General features: G+C 34.9%; 1 protein-coding gene across 5 annotated transcripts in view; it reads left to right on the forward strand.

The window, feature by feature from the left end:
* Krt95d (phosphofurin acidic cluster sorting protein KrT95D) overlaps nucleotides 1-21758 on the forward strand; it is an 85387-nt gene that overhangs the window by 28465 nt on the left and 35164 nt on the right. The window lies entirely within an intron of this gene.

The raw sequence follows: 21758 nt of genomic DNA on the forward strand, positions 1-21758 counted from the left end.
ACCTTTTGCGGTTTCGGAACAGCGGTTTATCGAGCACTGGCTTCTTTGCGCTTTGTTCCCGATAGATTGTTTGACATGTCGGGTATTTGAAATTCGTGTGTATTGGCCATAAGTGAGACAGACCTTAATCAAGCAGGAACTTATCCGATTAATCTTCATTCGCTAAGGAATACTCTTTGCTTGCTAGAACGTCTACCAAAGTAATTTTGAAATTATTAAGAATTTAATTTAATTTCTCCGAATGAGACGTAAATGAGATACACGATAAAAGAAATTAAGGAAAAGAAAGAAATTACGTTATGCTTTGTCGTGCAACGGTTTTCGATACATGTATATCTTGAGATTTTTGATAAGAAGATAAGAATAGTCAGATGTTCGGTACGATAAGGACACCTGCAAATTTTGTGGCTACAGTCGTGGTATCAGAAGTCTTCATCAAATCAACATGTATTCTCTTCTTTAAATATTGCACCGAAGTCTGAAGTGTATTCTCAAGTACCCAGATCGAATAATAATAATAATTATAGTCGACAGTAGAGCAATAAAAAAGTAATTCAACTACACTTTGCAATGCAAATTCCTTCACAGAAACAAAATCGTGGTACTAAAACTGTAATGCTTGATTTACTTTCATTACTCATTGCATAGTTATTTATCTATAACTATCTACAAGCGAATAAAAAGCAAGACTCTTTATACCTTAATAGAATTATCGATGTGTTCATTAAATAGTTATTACCAGCAATCTTATCGATGTACCACTTGGTAATAAGTTTACCAATCAAGATTTTTCTATTTATTTTCCCACCCCTTGTTATTTTTATTACGTCATTCCGTTCTCCCTTCTATTACATTCAATTTTACTCCAATTTATCAGAACCCACTCGTACGTTTATCTCTTCAATATACATTTGATAATAGCGTTATCAATGGCTTGGTGTTTTCGTTTCATTAACTTTGATCGAACATAACCGGTCGGGACCTTATTAAACAGCGATCGTCTGCCATTCCCCCTCGTTATGTTAATACAACGTAATATTCAAATTGTATCAGTCAATATATTTGAGTCTCATCAATTTGATACATCTAATTTCGTGACGGCGTTCATCCAAAACTAGACATGTTGATCGTCGCTTCAATTCACAGACAGCGATCGTTCAGCTTGTTGACGGGAAAGAAACGCGTAGATACTTATTTTCTACTCTGCTCTCGCAACATGAGATTGAATCATCGATCAACAACCGACAACGAAGGTGTTCAATGTCAGTGTGCCGATTTCATGATGCGTTCGATACACTTCGAGTTATGTCGAACAAACTTTCGCTGTTGGCTCCAGTGATGAATGCCTCCGTCGATACGTGGATTGTTTTCTTTCAATGCTTTTAGAATGCATACTCATCGTATATTATTATTGTTAAAAATGAAACGATTGGAAAACTTGCTCTGTTCTTCAGGATTCGTTTTTTGATTCTTTCGTTTCAGGATGTAATGCTAATTGATAGGTACTTATTTTCTAATACAGCGTCGATTTTTACAAATGGTAGAACATAAAGTTTGTAAGGCAAAAGTTCCAAAACCTAAACGCTTAAATTGTCAAATTTCCCAGTTAGTAGACAACCTAAAACTCTATGTCTCAATACTTTAATTATGAGGTCCCAAAAACTGAAGATACTATTTTACGACACTAGTTTTTATTTTTAATTAAGTTACCTAATACATTAAAAAAGCATAAAATTGAATAAAATTAACGATAGTATTTAGGTATCAGGACATGTTACTCCCTTTATTTCAATTACTTACCTATCTGATAATCTAGCACTATATAGTTTCTTCATAAAAATTTTCGTCCCATCTTTGTTGCTCATTTTACGCCTTTATTCTTAGCTCGTATTATTTATTTCCTGAGTAAGACTTCTTGCGAAATAGTTATCGATACGTGTGCACGTAATATTTATCATTCATTGACACGTATGACTGCACAAGTGCGCATCTTACATGTACATATACATATGTAGACATATTATCAGTACTATAATGCGTTTATTTCATTGTTATTCTTGATATTATTAATAGTGAGTGAGTCAAAGGAGGGAACACATAAAGAATTTATTACGTCTTCTTGTTGTTTGAGAATAAACATTTCCTCGATATATATATTGTGTAATTTCATCAGTATGCTATTTTCTTCTCGATGTATGCGAAGGGAAGAACAGATGCTGCAAAGTCGTGGTGGTAGTTTATTTTTCATACTTCACTTCACGAGGGGAAGAATTTCGGTTTATCTTCGTTGGAATCGAGCCAATTCCTAATTTGCTGGAATTGAATAAAACGCAGTGCTGAAGGGAGGGACATTCGAATAGCTTTACTAGGAAAACTCTTTGATGTACTTTCGTATCACAAATCTAATTTCCACGTGGAACATTTGAAGGCAGGGGACAGGAATGAAATTGAGAGATTCTTGTATCAAGTATCTCGGTTTTTCTTATATGAAGAAATATGGGAATACTTAAACCTTCGATAGCATATAAATTGGTCATAGGAAAAATATTCTCGAGAGTACATTCTTTGATGGAAAGTACCAAAGTAGCGCAGTTACTTCTTATATTGAAGTGGAATCACCGTGATTGAGATCTCAGGGCACAAACATAAAGTTTCACGAATTGGAAACTAGAAATAGGAACAAGTATAGAAAGAGACTTTGAGGATTTAGAAATATAAAGTCACTTGTTTGAAAAAGTAATATTGGATTCTCTCAGTGACCCCATCTTGTTATGCTAACGCTTAATATATAAGTATAAAACTTGGTTGAAAAAAGTAGTATTAAATCCTCTGCAAATTATCCTGTCAAGCACAGTCAATAAATTTCACGCGAGAAACAGCTCCAAGAAACGAATTTTGTCGCGTGTTAAAACAGTGCAGAATGACATCATGTGAATATTACTCGCGTGCCTCGACTTCTTTCTTTTCTCTTACTCGGCAATTCCATTTACACGTTTTATTCTGTGCTCGAGATCTCGTCGAGGCACGTACCGACTTACGCCAAGAGACTCATCACCTTTGTCGTACATTGCTTATTAACTTGCAAATAATGAAAACTGAGAGCAAAAAGTTTAGCAAGAAATTAAACGAGAACAGAGTGCATTGTCCGATGAATACCTACATATTTATGAAACATTCTACTTACTATGTGCTATGTAATCTTATATCCTCGTTTACGAAACAGAATTTGTATTCTCTTTATTTGAAATGTAAATACGTACTTGGCTTCAGTTTCGTTTTAATTGACGTTTTATTTTGAGTCTGTTGATTTATACGGAAATAATGTTTGTACAAAAACGTGCGGTTTCACCTTGAGTATAGTTACATACATTTTCAATTATACGAATATTTGCATGTTAAAATTTTGAGCTATTCCAAAATTCAAAATTTGTAAGTATTCTAATATTCAAATATTGAACTATACCAATATTCAAAATTTTTAAGTATTCTAATATTCAAATATTCAAATTTTGAACTATTGCAATATTCAAATATTTAAATTTTGAACTATTCCAATATTCAAATTTTGAACTACTCCAATATTCATATATTCAAATTTTGAATTATTCCAATATTCAAATGTTGAACTATTCCAAAATTCAAAATTTTTAATATTCTAATGTTTAAATATAGCAAATTTTCTAATATTCTGCTACTAACATTTTTTTAAATATTCTGTTATTGCAATAGTCAAGAATTCTAATAATCAAATATTGAATTTTTTAAGTATCTATTTTAATATTCAAGTGTTAGAAATTCCAGATATTCCAACATTCAAATACTAAAATTGTCAACTATTTTCCTATTCAGATTACGTGAATACTTTCTCGAAAATGAACTTGTACTCACTAATTCACCTTAGAATCACAGATATTTCTAACTCCTAAAGTGAACCCCTAGTTCATAGTTTCTCTTATAATAATCCTATTTAAGATTACCACGCAGAATCCGACAAACATTGCATATCTGTTTTCCTTAAACTTTAGAATTGCAATAAAATTCACCCAACTTTCACCCATTTCTCCACAACACCACATAGAGCAGTATATTCCTCATGAGATGTACCAGTTATACTCTGGCAGTTCTGCTTATTATTTGGCTCGGTCAGCAGCAGCGTAGATGGAAAAGCTCGCGTCGCTCGTTACCCCGCCGTCTGGTTTCTTCTTCGTCGCCGTTTAGACGAACCAGATAGTCGAACGGTGAGTCATAAACGACGGGAAGAGTAAAGCATTCTTTTCCACTTGCTCCTTGTGCAGCCTTCGCCTCGGTATTAACGCATACTGACTATGTATATCCACACACATTTTTCATGGCCGTGTCACGTTCAGCTGCGTACACGGTTTTGACAGTTGTTTAACGCCTCGTTGCACCATACGTCACGGAACTGGTACTCGTCACTTGTGTTTAGTACCCTTCAAGAAGACCTCTCACGTTTTGTTACTCCATTTTCTGACCTTTGACTCTAAGTGAGCGGGACTCTGATGACGGTGATATATTGGGAGTGTTTACTGGACTTTCTGGTTGTAAGATCGTTATTTCTATGGTTGGGAGGCAAAATGACTTAAGTCACATACTTTTTTCGAGATATTGGCGTTTTTAACTTCAGTACTGTCTTATGGACTTGTGTCTTCTTGATCCCTTATTTTTAGGTAAAATAATTCTTTTGATGCTCTTTCTTCCTTCTGAAAGCATAAATCCTATATTCTAGATGTCAATTATGGCCTTAACTCGAATTTTTTGTTTCGTTTTACAACCACAGATTTGTGAAGAGGGAAGATTTACTGGGTGTAGCGAGTGTTTTAGAAATCAATTCATGAGATGATAGCTCCTTTTTGTTTTAACCCTTGGTATACAGAAATGGAATCACTCAGGGCATCTTACACTATTTTTCCCTGTCACCATATCTTTTTATGTATTTATACGTGTTCTTAGTTTCCAATTCCTAAAAATCTAAGCACTAAAATCTTAAAGAAGGTGATTTTATATTTGTATAATAAAGATCATTCATTATTGGTATCCATATCCTCATATTCTCCCATGGACTTCTGTTCCTTCATACATCTTTATTAAAACTGAATATTATAGTTTAATCGTTCTCAACTTCAGTTATTGAAGAACAATCAAAACCCTATGTCAGTTTCATATTTAATGGCTCAGTTTAAATAACTGGAACGAAGAAGAGAAGAATATATCATAAAACTATTTCCGAAGTCGATGGATGGCACTGGGAGTTTTACCACGGAAAGTCGTCTAGGTCGTTTTGGGAAATACAACTGGGATTCATTTATCATTCTCGTCACAGTGAAACGAAATTTCTTTGGACTGACGCTCGATGTATTTGTACATATTACTCGTACGTTCGAGTGGAAAGAATTCGTGACTACCGTCTCGAAAGAAATTTCAAACTTGAACGCCAGATGCTCGGCTAGTCGGATAAATTGAATTTTCCTATATCGCTTCGAATAAAACTCACTTAAGGTAATGGAACCTTCACAATTGGATGAATGTTATATGAGCCTGCATTATATCTGCAGTTTTCTGCAGTAATCTGAAATTTCAAATTAGAACTCAGAAATTAGTAGTATAAGCTTTATGTTTTAAGTAATTTATCAAAGGTCACTATTTAAATTTCTTAGAAACTTTTTGATGATAAACAGGTACAGAAATTATATGTAGATAAATTATAAATGTTAAATTAGCGTAAATTAAGCAGTAAAATAATGCTATTTTTCACGTAAGACTATTTTTTATGGAACTTCATAGAAAATAGAAAACTCATCAGGCAGTTTTCTCAGCTTTTTAGCTGGTTTTTCCATAACAAGAAGTTTTCTTTATTCTTGATCTGTGTATTTCTAAAATACATGTTCTAAAAAAAATACAGATAAATTAGGAAACATAGATTTCAAGAGCACCATGTTACATATTTGACAAACACATATTTTAGCTGAATTTCGAAGTCCTACAAAAATAAAATTTATTCAATACCTACAATATAAGATTTACAAGAATCAAATTCTTAAAATTTATAATTCGTACATAAAATTCTCTACAATAATTACTATAGAAAACTGCGATCTTACAAAATTTCTGCAACAAATAAACATCAATTCCTCTCTCGAGATTGGTGAAAGAGGCATCGCCTTTTCTTTTCCCATCTGGGAATAGACGTGTTTATTCTACGAAAGCCGCCGCTGACGTAACATACAATCGATTTCACCTGTCTCCATTCACACGATGAAAATAATAAACCGCAATTTCGTTGAGTCGGGCGCAGAGTTGATAAGGCGAGTGAGTTCATACGAAGTCATCGTACGCTGGATCGATACTCCAGGAACACTCGTAGACGCGATAAAAAAGCGCGATTTCTTGAACGCCAAGCAATTTAGCTATTTTTAAAGCAAGCTATTTTCTGCTTGTACCGCGTTGACACGTATTTTTTTCGAAATAGTAACCGAAGTTTGACCCAAGTTATCGTAGGAATTTTCTTCCTAGACTACTGTTTTCGATAAAACTTGTTCACTGTGTTCTGTGTTGTATTTCAAATACAGTTGAACTTCCTGAATCCGAACTAATGGAGAGATAGGTATAGCTCCATGTATTTTTGTTAGTTTTTACACCGTTTATTAATTTACTGCGCTTTCATTGCTGTCAAATTTTTCAATTATCTCGTATTTTGTAGGGATACTTAAAACGACATATTTTTGCATAGTCATTATCATCTCGAGTGTACCCCTATATCATTAGTTTTATATTAATGTATTAGTATTAGCTGTAGATTACAATTAGTATTTACTTAGTCAAAGAGATAGAAGCATACACTGTACGCAAATGTTATACGTTTATATTGAATTTAATTTATGGATATTGCTTATTTCAAAATAATTATTTTAACGTGTTTTCTTTTCATTGTTGCAGGTTTGTATCTGATGTATCTTAGTCTGGTACGAATTTTTCCTTCTGAAGTGTGGTGAAAAGGAGTCTAAGCGTAAGTAACGAATTTCGAAAAATCTCTTAACGAAACAATATTTTTAAAAATTTTCTTAACCCTTGAACCACGTTACAGAATGCCATGTAATATTTAAAAATACATAAAATACAAAATGTAAAGTATAAATTATGGTACTTAAAAGGTGAAGCAAATTTCGATTTAACTTCCACTTCATTAATTATGTTCACAACAATATAAAATTACATAGAAATCCGTAGTCTAATCATACGATTGCCTCTTAATTGCCCTCCTTAATTGTCTTTTAATTTGTCCCACAAATTCTCTACTCTCCGTTCAGCGCACCTCTCAATCTCGTCCCAATGAAATAAATAAATAGCAATAAATCTGCAAAGGATTGGAAATCTATTTGCTCAATTCGAAGCGTATCCGCAAATCGAATCGAGCAGAAGCAACTCAAACACCGTCAAATCTGATTGGACCGTGGTGAACCGAACGTTTGCGCGTCGAATCGAATGAAAAATAAAGCAGATCGCAAGTGCTGCACGTTCGCTCGAGTCTCCGAGCGCGAACCGTATCTCGTCTGTTATCGAAACCGCTTCTGATTGCAACTCGATCGAGGAGTCGTCGTTACAAGTTAGGACAAGTGGACGCTCGGTTATGATTGATGCAGCGAATCGCGACACGGTGTCCACTCGGGATTTGCATTGCAAACGACGTAGGTACGCAACATTCTCGGTTCAGAAACGCCACGACGGACGTCGAATAATTTCTATGACTTCGTCGGGCATCGATTTCTCTGGGGGCACCGAGACTGCACACGATGGAAGTTCTAGCGAAAAAGTATACAATTTTGTACACAATCTGTTTCAGATCTCAACTGAGAAACTTTGCCAACATATTTAGGAGGTTATTCTGAGCAAAAAATGTGTGCACTGTGGGTCGATTTGTCTCTTCGTTTTCGAGATATGGAAAGGAAAATAGTATATAATAAACCACAAGTGATTAAATGTATTCAAGCTTTAACTTTTAATTAGAATTCATTATTTATTTATTTGTTTATTTAAAATGATATTTATAATCTTTGAAAACCTCCTTTTTCATTCTCCTTTAGGCATCTTAAGAAAAGAGGGATGCACAGCCTGATTTCTATTGACAGAAAAAACATTTTAAGCTACTTCGAAGCAGGGTTGCCATACGAATTTCCTTCTTGGGAACAGTGAGAGAAACTAGAAGATGAGAAAAGAAATAATAGCTGTCCTATCTGAGGTCTTGGGCCTAGACATATACCAATAGGACACCCCTTATTTCTTTCCTCACCTCCCAATTATTTTCACTATACTCAAAGAGGGAGTTCGTATAAGACAACCCTATTTCAAAGTGCATGTTAGATACATCTTCAAGTTTAAAATTCTGTGGCGTCCCTGACGACCCCAGGGTGTCGATCTAGAGTGAAAACACCCTACAGAAGTGAGGTGCAAAAAAAATCCCCTGGCAACTGGATCATCTTTCGCCATAGTCCAAAACTTTCGTCATCGATCCCTGTTTCGGTTTCTGGATTCGTTCGACGCGATGCCCCGTCCATTGTTCCCACACACGGCCACTCTGCTGCGTTACAAGAAGCTTGCACGCGAATCCTGTCGGAAATGTCGTTCGTGGCGGACGCTTTAAATGTCGCAATCCGGAAAGCGTAACAGTAACCAAACGCTACGAGTTATAGTTCCCTCGCTGCTTGAAGCTCGGCAACTGTGAATGGATGTAATTACAGTTAACGTGTCTCTTGCTGGACACGATACTTTTCTGGCCGTTGCTTCACAAGCGTGGAACCGTGCCACGACGACAAACTTTGCTGAAATTAAGGGTGTGTCCATACGAGAGTTTTCGCGACAACTTTTATCGGGAACACTTTCACATGTCCATGTATCATTTTTCATGAATATTTTCAATAATTCAGTAGTTTAGTACAATACTTGTGTCATTGTGATTGGGTGGATACGTAGGCTGTGTTGGACGAGATTTTTTTTATGACTTTATTGTCTGGGATCAGCTTATCATTTGGGGATGCATGTGTGTAGAGTCAGTCAAAGGAATTAATTAGTTCATTAATTGGTAGGGTAAGTTATTGATTACTTTTGCACGGGAGGGAGCATCGTTGTAGATAAGAGCGAATCGATTGACTTTTAGTCAGTTTTTATGAATATTCTTCTGCACGCTGAAAGTGTTTTTTGTTGATGAAAGACCTAATTAAGTTTGTTATTAATATGTAGCAGTTCTAGGAAATTGACTATGTTTTTTGTTTGTGAAACTTGTACGAAATTATTCTGTTCTGAAGTTGGAAAGAAATTTTTATTTTTAGTTAGATATTTGATGCCTTTTTTAGGTCTTTTATTGTATGGACAACTTATTTGCTAGTTTACTTATTATTTATTCATGTCCTAGATAACTTATTCACTAGCATCCACTGATAAGTGAATACAGACGCAGTATTAGTTTATAACTTTATCATACAGGCACTGAATACAACCACGCGAACAGTTGACGCGATAAAAGTTGCAGAGGTTACATACAAGTAAATCGAGCAACGTAGAACACCAAGGTGTCGCTTGGACAAAGCATTGCGCAATGTTAACGCTCCAGCACGTCCACGTCGTTTTATGTAACGACAGCGATCCAAATGAACACATAATAAAAGTACCATCATACTTTTGTATTTTAGTCATAATCCGCAGTCTATTAATAAAATAAATAAACATAATTTTCCTATGCTACTGTCTAAAGCATTTCACAATATTCCTAAATACTTATTTAGTTAAACTATCAAATATCTCATCAAGTTTAAGCTCACATTTGACATCTGGAATCTTAATATTATTTTTCGACTTTAATTATTAGTTCATAGATTTCTTATGGGCAGCGAGTTTGAAAGTCAATCGTAGTCAATCTTAATTAAGATTAGAAACATTTAAAAAGGAACTGTTTCCTAAATCTCTGAAAACTCATTGCCAGCTGTTAGAAAAATTGACAAGGAAAGAGAGTTGCTCTAGGAAGCGAAGCCAAATATGACACTTCGCCGCGCGATTCAGCGCAAAGCAGCTTGTTTCGAGACGCCTGTCCAGCAAGGGAAACCTTATCGTACGACCATTAAATCTTTGCTGGTTATACAGAGAAATTGGCAGAAGCCAACAACGATGACACGTGCTATTTTTACGCCTTATACGCGAACTGCACGCCGCGTATTGTTTAAGCCGATGCACAATGTCTCTGATGCACTGGCTCTTTCATAGATGCGTGCAGGTGGATTGCAGCTCCATGTCTCTTTGTGCATTTCCAATCGACACGTATTGTGCGGGCTCGCTCTACCGACACGGGTCTTGGTTTCCTCCAGCTGTGCTCACGAGTGGAATACACGATGATCTGAAACACTGATTCGGCTAGAATTCTGAATATTCTAAATTGATGAGCATTAAGCTATAATATCATGCTGTGACTCACAGATTCGTTTATGTTTAATTTTGTGGTTGAAAGGCAAAGCCATCTGTCAGTAAAGCTTTCATTGATAATTACAATGCAGAATTTATATTTCTAGAAAGAAGAAAGAGTATTAAAAGAATTTTTTCACCTAACAATAAGGGTCCAAGAAAACATAAGTCTATAAAACAGTATTGAAGTTGAAGACTTTAAATGCCAATATCTCGAAAGTAAAACATGTGACTTAGGTTGTTTTGCCTTATAACCACAGAATTAGAACGTTAGTTAACTCTTTGAAGCATGGAATTTTAGAAAATAAAAAGGGCCATGTTGTACAGAAATTTTATTCTTGTATAATTTAACAAAACAGATTTATAACATTTGTTAGGGAATTATCAAGGTGCTTCAAGTAAGTTTCATTTTTAAAGATGGTATAAAAAGTATCCAGCCATGCATATTTAGGTACTTAAAGTTGAAACACTTTTAAACTTTTAAACTCTAAACTATACTTCAAAGACTTAAGGTGGTATTCTCATTCGTAGTCGTCGTTTTTATAGCGATCTCAGGCGTAAAATATTTTTTATTATTATGGACCTGTAATCTTGAAACTTTGTATCGTGTTTGGTCATATTTCGAGATCATGCAGTTAAATTTTTATGCAATTGTCTTCATAATCATGTACTCAAGTTGTCTGTTTCCCGCAGTGTAGCGTTTTAAATGGCTGCCACGATATCTCTGAAATGGTTTGATGAATCTTTCAATTTTACACATATATTAAATAAATGTTCCTTTATCGTACGAACCAAAATTACGATAATATCTACGATAGTTTGTCTTTTATCACCTAAAGAAGCAAAAGACTTTGTTGTTCAGTTTGTTGCACGATATTTTCGTATTGAACAGCATAGAATCAATGGGTTTCTGAAAATCAGCGAGCAATTTAAAGTCAATTCGGATCTACTGTCACAGAATAAATGTGAGGCACGAGGTCGTGAAGTTCGAAGAGGAAGTTTAAATCGAGAAAGCAGGAAGTCGTCGTGATTATAGGTACAGAAGCGTCTTCAGATTGATCGTGAGTCTAACTTTATCAGATTTGGCTGAAGTAAACAGGATAGGATGGGAACATGAAATTGCAGGAGTAGTGGGATTTCGATATCGGGAGTTAGAACTTTTGCAATAGCGTCTTCTTCAGTGATAGATCGCCATGCGATTTTCATTTAAAGATTTCAGAGTTAAAATTATATTTATAAAATATAATTATGTACATAACTGTAATTCATTTCTTTTTATTAGTGTTGTAGATACGAGAAATATCGAGTAGATTCGATTAGAATTTTTCACTTGTGCTGCTTTTATTGAAGGTTTTGCATTGCTTTGAAACTTGCTCGCATTTCAATACTTGATAAGGAATAAGTTTCAAGGTTTGATTAATAGTTACATTGTATGTTGAAATTTTCCACTTGTGGTGGATTTGTATAAGACTTAGGACTACCAGTTTTATTATTTAGGTTTTATTGTTTATTATTATTTAGGATTATTCGTATTCTTACACCCATCATGAATTAATCCATTAGTAAAAGTTCAAATCTTCTTCAAGATTTATTACTAAATCTTCATGAAAGTGATATCGATAAGTTGTGAAATTTTTCTGATGTAAATGAATTAAAATTGACTTTGAATTAAATATTTATGACATATAATTAATTTACAGAAAAAATTTTAATTACCTGAAAATAATGAAAAAATTCATATTGATAAATTATCATCTTTGACTTGAATACTCTAAGAGTTTTCAATCTCTTAATAGTATTATGCTTTAAGAAAAGAGGATTAAAAAGGAAATTAATTTCGAAGCATCATTATTCTTTCGTTTTTAGTAATAAGTACTAAGACACTTTTTAAAACCTCATAGTAACTTCTCACAATAAAATCTCCCATTAATTGATCGACTAATAACATAACAAAGTTGAAATGGAACATAGAAAAATCGATTCAGCAACCTAATAAAGTTACAAGTCCCTGTACCATCAATTTCCAGGTAAATTAACTTATCGCTACAACGAAGTTGATGAAGCGGACTCGACGAAACGGAAAGAGAACAGAGGATAAGATGAAATGAAACTTCCGCCATTAATCAATTCCCCAGAGAAGCTAGAAATTCAGTTAAACCTGATCTGCAGATTTACGTGGAAATCTAATTAAATAATCACAGCAAGAAAGCAAATAGCGACACCTGGGATTGAAATTTACATTTTAACTGCTTCATCGTAGACTTCAATTTGTCGAAGTCGTTATTCGCATGCAGTTATCACTTACTAGCATACAGTTCCCGTTTAGACGCAAATCTGCATCGGTTACTAGTAGAACGATGTCATAAATTACCTCATGAAATTAAGATTCTAATTCCGATTGCCGTGAAGTGGAATGAACCTGTTAGGGAGACGAGTGTCGTTCAGATCAGAACTCGAATGCAAATTCGCGTTAGATGAAATGCGAGGAATGAAATATGAGGGAACTAGATGATTTTGGATTCACTGTTAAAACAGTGACCTGAATTGTTTTTACAAAATCTGTGCTTTTTTATTTGGAAAATGAACTGAAGTAGAAATTTATTCGAAAACGATCTATTTTTTAACACATAAAAATATTAAAAAAGCTTAAATAGTTCCCTTTTTATCTCTATTTCAGTTATTTATTATCTGTCCAAAATAATGAGAACATAGAAAATTTTATCAAATTTTTAAAACAATCCAGATTAATTCCAAAATAGTCTAATAATCAAGAAGTTGATGCCAATTAAAGTAGGAACACAAGGAAAAGAATATTTAAGAAGTGTCTAAGTCTGCATTCGAATATCCAAAGAATATTCAACTCCTGAATTATTAAAATAATCTCAACTACCAATAACAACCCACGACGTCAACTAAACCATAATCCATGGATTAAGATTGTCGCGATCAGAAGACAAACAACTAACAACGCAAAGTTTGAGCACGAAATTGCTACTAATCCATTCACGAAGGAATCGACCAGCTGCGCAGAGTGAAATAGTTATCGAAGATGTAGTAGCTCCCAATCTGGTATAAATTTGCATTAGAGCCAGCGATTAAAGTAGAAGGGTGAGGCGATAACGTAAAGTTTGACCCTTGCATCGAGTATCTTCATCTCGAGCAAATTACAGTGGGGTTTAACGTTAAACATAGAGCCGTAGCGAAAGTTTCATTAACGAAGGTGCATGCAAATCGATGTTGGTTGCGCGCGAAATATAGGGTTTAATGCAGAGAGGAAGTTTGAATAAAAAATTCAGTCGAGCTTGCTGATAGAGTCGCGGTAGAATTTATTAACGAAGCTGCTGTGATTATTCAGTTAACTTCGTTGCAAATTCATATCCATATTACGCGCAGACTGGGAAGTTGCGATATGAAATTTTGTTGACATCAAGATTTTCATGTTAAATAAATCACTACAGCTCGTATTAATTTCTCATATTAATGCAGCATTACTGTAGCGATGGTTGAAGGATGTTAGTTGCCAGTGATTCAGACACGTGATGGCAAGCGTTTTTCCGCTGGCAATTAATTTCTAGCATGCATTCGACTCGTAACATGCGAATTTCCGTCACGGCAGTTTGCACGGTTGCAATTTCAACGTTAACTAGCGGCCATCGATGATTCGTGTTCGCGAATCGAATTAACATTCGTGAAATTACATGCTATAATTGTGTAAAACTCAGCTGTAATTATTTCTGATGCGTTCTCGTAATTGGGTAATTGATTACCATAAAGCATGGAAGGATGGAGTTGCAAATTATAAAAGGAAAATGTTATTGCTTCAATGTTTGTATAGGTACTTAATTCGTAATCAAATTTCGTAAATTATGTTTATTTACCTTGTTTTTTATCTACTTATTTGTTAACATTGCTAATTAATTTGTCACAATTAAAATTAAAGTTTTTACTGGTTACTGATTAGTCTCGCTTGATATTGCAATTAGGTTTCCATCATTTGCATAATTGAATATTGTATAACGTACGAGATCGATCTATTAATTTATTAGCAATGTAAATTTTATTAGTGGTGCAGGAAATTGATTACAGTATTTAGGTAAATATACATAAATTTTCATTGATTACATTTTAAATAGAATTCCTTATTTCAAATTCAGAATATATTAATAAATATATTACGCTTTTGTAAACTGCAGCATTAATATCTCTACAAATCTTGTACTTTTAATCTACAAAAGCGCCAGGTTATAGTCATGAGTTTCTCGTTGAGTTATACTTACGTGTACTTGATACATCTTCAGCAAACTTCTACATTGTTTCCTTAGCTTACCACTTTACTATTAAAACATTTACGTAGTACAGTTTTAAATATTCGACTATTTATATTTACAAATACTTCAATACTTAAATATCTAGATTTTCAAATTTTCCAATTCTCTTGCATCCAAATTATAATATGAGCCATTCTCAGACCAAAGTGATCGACTCTTTTCGAATTTTTAAAATTTTACTGCCAGAGCACTTGATTAATGCTTAACTTCTTATATTTAAAAAATATAACAAATTTTCAAATATGCAATTATCAAACACTCAAATACATTAATATACAAATTACAAAATTTTTCAATATTCATATTTTCTGGTATTCAGATTTTCAAACGTGCAACTCATAAAAAATATATTGCACGAAACTCGAACAAAAATTCACTGTTTGTCGACAGCAGAATTGACAGCGAAACCGTCCAAAGCGAGCTAAACCGTGCATAAAGAAATTAACACGCGTTCAAACAGGGGAGGATCATAAAAACAGTTCGGTCCGTGAGAGGATCGAATCGCGAGTTCGGGTGAACAGCGCAAGCAACGTATTAGCAGTAAAACTCGCAAACCTATTATGATAGTTAGCATCGGTTGTACGCGGGCGTCAAAGCAGCTTAAAAGTTAAATTAGCGTGTTGCGCAAGCTCGAACGCTAGCATTTAGTTTATTTCTGCCAGTAGGAGCCGACGACACAACGGCGCCAGTGTTTGTCATTACGCGAGTTCCTTCTAGGTGGTATTTTGGCATAGACTCCTGCAGGCAAATAACGCTGCTGTTCAGGCGCCCTTGAGGAACGATACTATCCCTAGACACACGAGTCTCCCAAGTGGCTCTCTTCGACGGCTGAAATCTCTCCCGATGTTGTTGAATCGAAATTGATAGCGGGCCAATTCCTTCGTTGAGCGACGCTAGATCTATTGTTTGCGGTTAAAAGTGGCAGAAGTTGCTGGCTGGGAGACAGTTGCTTCGGGGCTGTAGCTACTGAGGACGTCTACAGGGGTGAAATTAATCGGGAGGCGATTGCGACAAGACTATTTTCTGGGTCTTCATTTTCAGAGTGCATGAGTTTGTGAGGAATGCCAGTATGAATGTTGTGTTGGATGATTGTTTAATAACAGTAACATGCATTACTTAGGAAAAATACTTGTTAAAGATATAGCATTGTTTAGGGTAAGAGTGCTGATTAGTGTGTGCTGACCGATTATGTATATACTGTGTCTCTCCTTTTAATTTCACATGCCTATAACAAGATCTAGCACTATTGAATTGACAATATTAGATTCTATTAAAAAGACTTTTCAATCAGGACTTCGTAATATTCATCCAAGACAACCTACGAGTGCATCAGAGTTTCTATTGCAAAGTACAAATTTATTCAGAACCAGAATTACCTTTTCATGTACTAAATAGTAATCTAAGGAGTGAATGAAAATTAACCAGCACAGTGACTCACATTCGATGCATCCTGTTATCTGTAAATGCATTCGACGGGGGTTTCTAACCAACATGTCTGATAGTATCCGACCGCTCGATGACTCACGGTAATTTAACCCGAAATCTTCCAATTATATTGACAATTTATGTAATACTTGGATGCTTAAGTGGTTCCGTAATAATAGGCTTCGTGGTTAGGTCTTAGTCCTCGTCAATTATGCAAGTATGTACGCCGCTCGTAATAATTGCCATATCTTGGTGGCACGCTGCCTAACGATACCATGCGAAGCTTTCCACGGTTAAATAGTTAATGAAATCCACTTGGTGGAAAACCTTGGACTTTGACTGCTCGTTATGTGGAACTGTGGAAGTTATGGGACGTTAGTCATTTAACTATGCTAGTGATTGGTGGTACATGAGGAATAGATTTTTTAACAGGGTATTTTGACATTTTTTTAAAGTATTGATCGGTGCATCAATTGTTGGGTTATTCGTGATTCTGAGGAGTTGGGTTATAAATTGTCGAGTAATTTGGTGACTTTTAAAGAATGAAGTACTTGGATGATGAGGAATTTCCGATTTGGCATTTTACTCTGGCCACGTGAAATTTGGGACATTCAAATAGAATATGTGTAACAATTTTTTCTCTGTATTTTCTTAAATAAGTTTGTAGAACATCAAAGGTTAATAACGAAAGTTTAAAGGACTATTTCAACTAAAAGTGTAACAAACTTGAGTAAAACATTAAAATTGATGTTTGTGTTAATGACTGCAACTCACATGAAAAAACTATGAGTCATGGAAGCTAAAATGTTTATATTCATGATAAAAGGAGGACGATTCCGTAGTCTTGGGAGGTGTTCCTCTGGTCTTTGCTTGCACACGAAACGGTACGATAAGCTTATCGTTGAACCTGCACTTTACATTTCCATAGACTGTCGATCAGCCGCGCAGCTGATAAAAAAGATAGACCACGAACGTCGTTAACGAAAATTCTTTTCTAATCTACTGTTATCTGGCAGTCGTTTTCTGTTCTTTTTGTTGGGGATAAGGTTTCGTTTATACCGCTTGCAATAAGGATTATGTTGATGTTTTTGTTATTATATATATATTTAACATACTTCTTACAAAAGATTGTTTTTCCCTGATATTTCCTTTGAAATCATTCAAATTATGACATGAACGATTTTCTTGTTATTAAAAAAAGAGGAGATACTTAGCTGACCTGCTTCAGCGTGGACACCCTCTATTTGACAGTATGGAAAATTTAAATTAGAGAGTCTGAAAAATGGAAGAAGTGGTGATTTGAAAGCTTTAGATATTTAGATAAATACAAATTTGAAATTTTGAATATTTGAAAATTTGATAATTTAAAAACTTGAAAATTTGAAAATTTGTATTTTAAATATTCAAAGGTCCGTAGACTTGAAAATTTAATATTCCTTGTGTAGAAGAACTAGTAAGTAAGGGTTTCTGACTGACTCCACTTCAGTATCCCAAGCTTTTACATTTTAAGCTAACTACTCAACATTTCCACAGTTTTTTCCATTTCTGTTAATTTCGACGTAGTAATATACATAAGCTCCAATAGATATTTACAGCATAATTCATATCAACAGCATGACTTACCACCTCACAACTCGTGGCATTAGACACACCAACTCACCAATATCCAAATCTTATCTTCCGCGAACCTCCACACTCTACACGAACACACAGTTCAACGCACGAAAAGAACTGCACAAAAAGAAGAAACGAAAAACGAGTGAAGATAAAAGAACAGTGACACCAGTAAAAATTTGAAGCAAAAAGTGTCGCCACTTTTCGTCCCTTTGTTTAAAAAAAAAAAAAAAAAGAATCAGGCCATCCAAGTCCCTCCCTATAACTCTCCTCTTGCAAAGCAGAGAAATTGCCGCCTTCCCTCGTGTTCAATGCAGCCTCGATTCGCGATACCGAACAGAAGAGCGAGGAAAGAGGAGGAAGGAAAATAGGAAAACCGTGTCGTTAATCCACGGATTGCACGAGTGGCAGCCACGGAAGGGTGCAACGGCGAGGTCAAGATGCGTACGCGATTCGCGCGACAAGACGAACGATGGCGGGGGTTGGGGGAGGTCAAGGAGCCGAGGAGGCCTCTCATCGAGGGTACTCAACGTGGAACTCATTCATCAGCCGCGGCCATTCGGTGATTCACGCGACACATGACTCGTGTACGCGCTCCTAGACTGCTGCCACGAACACGTTTTACAGCCCATTTCTTGGCGACAACGATGCTACGTGCTGTGTTGCCCGATGGAAGTTGATCTCGCTGAATCGATTCGCCCCGAGGGACGAGTCATCCCTCTGTGTGGGGAGTTGGAACAATAAGGGAGAGTTTGGGGTATAGTATATGGTGCGGTCTTCACTTGCTGCTATAAGCTTGTGGATAGTTAACGACTATGAAATTGTGAAATAAACATTCAGTGCTTGTTTATGAGATTCGACCCTTTCAGTCTTGAGTTAGTTAACATTTTGCTACCTAATCCTTGGATGACTGACCTTCAGCCATGATGTACGAGACTGGCCTTGGGTCTTTTTGGACCCATACTAATATATGTATACTTTAGAAATAGGTTTCTGTCAAAATTGTATGTTGTTATACACCTAAGGGATGGTTAGATTGTAACATGAATGCAGAATACAGAAAAAATTATACTTTATTCATCATTTGCACAGTGTATACATAAAATACTCAGATTAAATCTGACCCAGGCTGTCTGGAGATTAAATTAGTTAACTCCTTGCTTAACACTTTGCTTCTTAAATTAGTTATCTCCTACATTAGTTTCCTTTGCAGGTACTCTTATGTTGAGACACACTATTAAATATCGCATATCAAATATAAATAATGAAGTTTTTTAGTAATACAATTTTTGTATACATATTTATATGTTAAATTCTCGAGTATTCTATTATTTGAATTTTTTAATACTCCTATGCGTATTTTAATATTCAAATACCCAATTTTTGCAATATTCCTGCCTATCCAATAATTCTACTAAAATTAATTCCCTTAAGATCAACATTCATCAATAACAAAATACGTTGTATGCGCGAAAGACTTTGCAACGCAGTAAAAACAGAAGCGCAACGTGATGGTGCATTTATTAGCGAAGCACACAAGTGGAAGATCGCTTGATAAATGACAGAACGTGTAGAAACACTTGCGCAGGAATAAAAGCTCAAACGTTGCAGGAATACGTTAGTATTTTACTCGGATTCGAATCGGAGGAGAACGGTCGATTCGGTGCTAATAATACAAAATTACTGGTGACGTAGGGGCAAGAAAGTGCATATTGCATAATGAATGACGACGCGCGACAGAAGAGGGTGAATTCAGTGGATTCGTGTTAGTGACGTATTCAATTCGTGGAAACACTGCACTCCCTTTGTGCAAAATGAGAAACACGATATGCAATTTTATGCATAAACGTCGATCTCTGTCGTTCTTCATGAATTAATTGAGTTGAACACCCTTTCATAATGGAAAATTTCGTTTAACCATGTTTGAAAACGATTTTTTTTTAAACGATAAATATTAGTGTATTCCTTTTTCAATAATACCTGGTTTTGAAATAAAATAAATAATTAAAAATATTTAATAAAAACAGGTTTTTATCATTACGGTATACAGTTGAATGAACAAATAAGCAAATATGGAATATCAATATGTATAACATTATATGTACACAGTAGTGGCAAATAAAATTGTACCGCTATGTATATTTGTATTTTATTTTATACTAAACAGCGACAGCATTCGTAAAACTATGGTGCCTTTAAATATTGATTTACCTTTTGTTTCTGTTTTGAGTTTGCCACTGCATGTAACTATGTTCAAATGTTGCAGCTTCACCCACTAAAGAAAAACACACACCTAAAATAAAAAGTTGATTAAAAGTTGAACAAGCAACCTTGTGAAAAGGTGAGATAAAGCGAGAATCGCAGCTATTAGAATTAGCCAGAAAAACGAAACAGCGATTCTTGGAAATGGTGGAGAAATGAACAAGTTTTTAGCGGAAGAATATTACTATGCGTAACACACATGGGAGAGGCTTTAATTGCATAATGATAAATTGAAACTGAAACACCAGCTGCAGTTGCAACCACGCGGGGTTATATTTAGCATTCGCCCCCGAACCACCGAAGCTTTCCCTAAATAAAAATAACTAAATAGCTTCCTCCCTCGCGTGTAACAAGGGGTTCCTCGAGCATCGCGTTTCTGCTCCCCATAGTTCTTGTCGTTTGCGCTATCTACTCGGTCTGATCAACTTAAGTTACGATATGGTTGTTGCATACGAGCGAAAATTATTATACACGCACTACAAAATGCCAAAACTTATACCTACAACATTTCATGCTTAAACTTTCCCTAAATCAGGTGCCTCCAGCTTCGTTGTCGTAGATTCGACTTAAAGTCTCCGTTACAGACCATGATTAACATTTTTCATTTCTTTTTACAGTATTTTAGTTTAATTTAATACCAGTTTTGTTAATATTACTAGTATTAAATCTTCTTATATTATTTTTTTTAAATTTATGATATCTATAGTATTTTAAATATAGATCTAGAATATTTATTTTTTGCTTCTTTTTAGGATTAATTAATCTGAACTTGTTGCTATCAGTTTTAATAATATTTCTAATATTTAAAATATTATTTTAATTTGAAATTTTAAATCTTTAACAAATTTTATTATTTAACATTTATGTATACTTCGTCTCGATTTATCGAAACAACTGCGAGGGAGAATTTTTTTTATCTTAGCTGAATAGCAGAGGGACGCGTTCTCGATGACGAAGATAAAGCAGCAGCGCGCTATACGTGCATCAGTCATATGTAGAATGAATCTATATTTCATAGAGCACGGCATCGTAGTGACGTCTTTAAACGGACATGATTGTTATCGGTGTCTACATACACGGCCTGATCGATACCATTGTACCACCGTTTTTCCTTTGCGCTTCAATTTGGCCTCGTTTCAGATGCGGAGAGTTCTCAATTGTCTTTAGAAAGTAAGCAGCTTTCCCAGCTTCGGTGAATCTACTAATATTCGGATTCGATTGGAAGTCGTATGAAACGTACATATTTCCGGAGTATCGAATTTCTAATCGGTTATTACGAAGTTCGAAACGGGCAGGTTGCCAAGATTCTTGGAATGTGAAATAAAAGCAATTGATTTGTTTTTCAGTGAAATGATACACACTATTACCTGCTAGACAAGTGTTAAATATTCAAATATTTATGTGTTGAGGTGTTAAATATCTGAGTACTTAAATATTCACATATTTATGTGTTGAGGTGTTAAATATCTGAGTACTTAAATATTCAAATATTTATGTGTGAGGTGTTCAATTAAATTAAGTATTTCAATATTTGAAAATTTGAACGCTGAAAGATTAGGAAATTTGGATATTTGAATATTTAGACAATTTTTGAATATCTGAATATTAGAATATTTGTAAATTTATATATTGAAATGCTAGAAAATTTGAAAAGATAAGAACTAG

This window comes from Calliopsis andreniformis, chromosome 5, assembly GCF_051401765.1.
Source record: "Calliopsis andreniformis isolate RMS-2024a chromosome 5, iyCalAndr_principal, whole genome shotgun sequence".
Taxonomy (NCBI): domain Eukaryota; kingdom Metazoa; phylum Arthropoda; class Insecta; order Hymenoptera; family Andrenidae; genus Calliopsis; species Calliopsis andreniformis.